Source organism: Ctenocephalides felis, unplaced genomic scaffold (genome assembly GCF_003426905.1).
Source record: "Ctenocephalides felis isolate EL2017-DRISC unplaced genomic scaffold, ASM342690v1 CF-g0.4_SCAFFOLD_02207, whole genome shotgun sequence".
NCBI lineage: Eukaryota > Metazoa > Arthropoda > Insecta > Siphonaptera > Pulicidae > Ctenocephalides > Ctenocephalides felis.
In genome coordinates this window covers 3,487-7,500 of record NW_020538361.1, presented here as the reverse complement: position 1 = coordinate 7,500, position 4,014 = coordinate 3,487, and the positions used below count along the sequence as shown (strand labels likewise).

Sequence of the window (4,014 nt, the reverse complement as noted above, 5' to 3'; positions counted from 1 at the left end):
CACTCTCAAGCAACTCGACTCTGAGGAGAGATCCTCTCGATACGCGCAACGGTCGCTACGGGCCTGGCACCCTCTATGGGTAAATGGCCCCATTCAAGATGGACTTGAACTCGCCGCAACGCACCGAGATAATCGGATCCTCCCTAACACTACATTTCCCAGCGTCCGTCTCCGGCCGCGGGATTTAGTGCTGGGCTCTTCCCTGTTCGCTCGCCGCTACTAAGGGAATCCTAGTTAGTTTCTTTTCCACCGCTTAGTAATATGCTTAAATTCAGCGGGTAATCTCATCTGCTCTGAGGTCGTATTATGATTATGATGTGCTCGCAAACGTTAGTAAGCAAGCGCACACAAAATCGACGAGGAACCTTTGAATCGTCCAAATTTGCCGGAACGAAACCGCATTTCGAAGAGTTCGGGTTTCCGGTTATCGGGAGGGTCGCAAGAATATAAAATCTCTAGGACACACAACCCGCCGTAATCCCACAGAACGTCAACGAACGGTAATGTCCGATGTTGCAAAGTGGACTGGCTCACACGTTGAGTGAATTATTTAAGAGCACGCATTTACGCGAAACTCCATCATTCGCCGGCAAGCCGTTTAAAGCAAGCGGCAGTCTGGTAATGTTATACGACTCTCAGCCAGAGGTGGTCCGGGAACAGTATCCGAGGACCGCAATGTGCGTTCGAAATGTCAATGTTCATGTATCCTGCAGTTCACATGTCGACGCGCAATTAGCTGCGTTCTTCATCGACCCACGAGCCAAGTGATCCACCGTTCAGGGTGATTTTATATATATTTATACATGTTTCGATCGTGATCCCCTCGAAATCGTTTAAGATAACTCGGGCGATTCTGAAACTAGTATGATTATTATGGTTACAATTAGTACACCGTAAAGCTTTCGCGTTTCGGTCCGAGATACAAAATCTCGTTTCAAAATTGAAATATGAATATTTCACTGTGTGTGAGATTGAAAAATCTGCTTTCGCTGATTTTTCATTTTCTTAAAACAACGCAATGAAGCGAATGTTCAAATTCGCACAATTTGAATAAAATGTGCAGAGTATATAGAATACTAACGCAAGCGTTTACTACAATCGACTTTAAAACACTAGACTTTCATCTAGCGCCCAAAGAATTGATTGAGCTATGCGTTTAAAGTATAATATTCAAAAAGAACGCCGTTTTCACAACGAACTTCGTCATTCGCTCAGGCATCTGGCGATACCGAGCAGATATACATGGCAGTGCTCTCACACAATGCATAAGAGCGCTAAGCGGTTGTAAACTGCGTCACGCTGCTTTTGCACACTGCGCAATATTTTGCGACTAGCTCCGGTCAAACGTTAATGAAACGAATGATCATTGCCAGAGGCTTTTGCCCACAGTATATTATACTATGGGAGCGCACAACATTTAGTCTGCAACATTATATTGCGACATATAGCACACGTTTCATTCACTTAATAGTAAATGTACGTTAATGATCCTTCCGCAGGTTCACCTACGGAAACCTTGTTACGACTTTTACTTCCTCTAAATAATCAAGTTTGGTTATCTTCCCAGCAACATCGGCAATGTCGAAACGCTGCCGCGCACCGGTCCGAAGACCTCACTAAATAATTCAATCGGTAGTAGCGACGGGCGGTGTGTACAAAGGGCAGGGACATAATCAACGCAAGCTTATGACTCGCGCTTACTAGGAATTCCTCGTTCATGGGGAAGAATTGCAAGCCCCAATCCCTAGCACGAAGAGGCTTCAACGGATTACCCGGACCTTTCGGCCAAGGAAAACCTGCTGATCTCTTCAGTGTAGCGCGCGTGCGGCCCAGAACATCTAAGGGCATCACAGACCTGTTATTGCTCAATTTCGTGCGACTAAATGTCGCCTGTCCCTCTAAGAAGATATATTTGTACGCCGGTAGTGAGAACCACAACCAACAACGACCGAAGCCGAAGCGGAGGGTCTTTGCGATACCAGAAAGTACGTCTATTTAGCAGGCTAGAGTCTCGTTCGTTATCAGAATTAACCAGACAAATCACTCCACCAACTAAGAACGGCCATGCACCACCACCCACCGAATCAAGAAAGAGCTCTCAATCTGTCAATCCTTCCGGTGTCTGGACCTGGTGAGGTTTCCCGTGTTGAGTCAAATTAAGCCGCAGGCTCCACTCCTTGTAGTGCCCTTCCGTCAATTCCTTTAAGTTTCAGCTTTGCAACCATACTTCCCCCGGAACCCAAAAGCTTTGGTTTCCCGGAAGCTGCCCGCCGAGTCATCGGAGGAACTTCGGCGGATCGCTAGCTGGCATCGTTTATGGTTAGAACTAGGGCGGTATCTGATCGCCTTCGAACCTCTAACTTTCGTTCTTGATTGATGAAAACACATTTGGCAAATGCTTTCGCTTCTGTCCGTCTTGCGACGATCCAAGAATTTCACCTCTAACGTCGCAATACGAATGCCCCCAGTTGTCCCTATTAATCATTACCTCGGAATTCCGAAAACCAACAAAATAGAACCGAGGTCCTATTCCATTATTCCATGCACACAATATTCAGGCGAATGAGCCTGCTTTAAGCACTCTAATTTGTTCAAAGTAAACGTACCGGCCCACCTCGACACTCGGTGAAGAGCACCTTGGTAGGATTTTGAGTTGGGCCGCCTTTTTACGGGCTAAGCCCACCGGTAGGACGTCCCACAGACATGCCAGTTGAACACCGCGAGCGGTGAACCGACAGTGTGGGACACAGATTCAACTACGAGCTTTTTAACCGCAACAACTTTAATATACGCTATTAGAGCTGGAATTACCGCGGCTGCTGGCACCAGACTGGCCCTCTAATAGATCCTCGTTAAAGGATTTAAAGTGTACTCATTCCGATTACGGGGCCTCGGATGAGTCCCGTATCGTTATTTTTCGTCACTACCTCCCCGTGCCGGGAGTGGGTAATTTGCGCGCCTGCTGCCTTCCTTGGATGTGGTAGCCGTTTCTCAGGCTCCCTCTCCGGAATCGAACCCTGATTCCCCGTTACCCGTAACAACCATGGTAGTCGCAGAAACTACCATCGACAGTTGATAAGGCAGACATTTGAAAGATGCGTCGCCGGTACTAGACCGTGCGATCGGCACAAAGTTATTCAGAGTCACCAAGTCAAACGGTGAGCAAGGCAAGCCCGCCACCGATTGGTTTTGATCTAATAAAAGCATTCCTTCCATCTCTGGTCGGAACTCTATTTGCATGTATTAGCTCTAGAATTACCACAGTTATCCAAGTAATGTGGGTACGATCTAAGGAACCATAACTGATGTAATGAGCCATTCGCGGTTTCACCTTAATGTGGCTTGCACTGAGACATGCATGGCTTAATCTTTGAGACAAGCATATACTACTGGCAGGATCAACCAGGGTGCTATATATATAATAGCATAGTGCGTAAATGTCCCTCGGCGTCACCCGAGAGACCACACTTTGTATAGAAAAGTTCGATGAATATTTCTAAACAACGAATTTTCTTACATATATATATCTGAGTCGTACGATATTCCCTGGACATGACGAACAGTTTACATCGCGACTTGATATTTTATATATTCTGCGCTTACACAGAGGCTAGACCTTTAACAACCGTCGAAACGGCGGTCCGTACATGAAATTTGCGGTCCGCAGACCCAGTTAATTTCAAACAGTCTCTTTACCCTTCGTTAGATTGAAAACGTCGGGGCGAATTCATTATAAGAATTCATCGTTATAACTAACTTTTATTCTCGCTCGGAGAGTATTGAGTTGATTGCATTTGTATATTTTATTTTCCGCATAAGAGTCTTTGCGTCAACGACACATGCCCGCGGATATGCTGTACAGTATGGTTGAACACTTATAAATAAGGTCCAGAACCCGGCCGTAAACCGACATCCAAACATATACGGCGTATATTATTCTAGACACGGTCTACGACAGTTTGACCTGCAGCGACGGGTCGCCTCGGGTTACCGTGCGAACCATCACCGCGATGG

The 4,014-nt window shown here is 46.3% G+C and overlaps 2 non-coding genes and 1 pseudogene across 2 annotated transcripts; all 3 read right to left on the bottom strand.

The window, feature by feature from the left end:
• Positions 1–302, bottom strand: part of LOC113380555 — a 2,750-nt pseudogene extending 2,448 nt beyond the window's left edge.
• Positions 303–629: 327 nt separating this feature from the next.
• On the bottom strand, positions 630–784 carry LOC113380553. The gene has a single exon (XR_003367442.1). It is a non-coding gene; the product is annotated as a 5.8S ribosomal RNA (ribosomal RNA).
• A 698-nt stretch (positions 785–1,482) lies between these two features.
• On the bottom strand, positions 1,483–3,409 carry LOC113380554. Its single transcript, XR_003367443.1, has one exon. It is a non-coding gene; the product is annotated as a small subunit ribosomal RNA (ribosomal RNA).
• Positions 3,410–4,014: the final 605 nt, after the last annotated feature.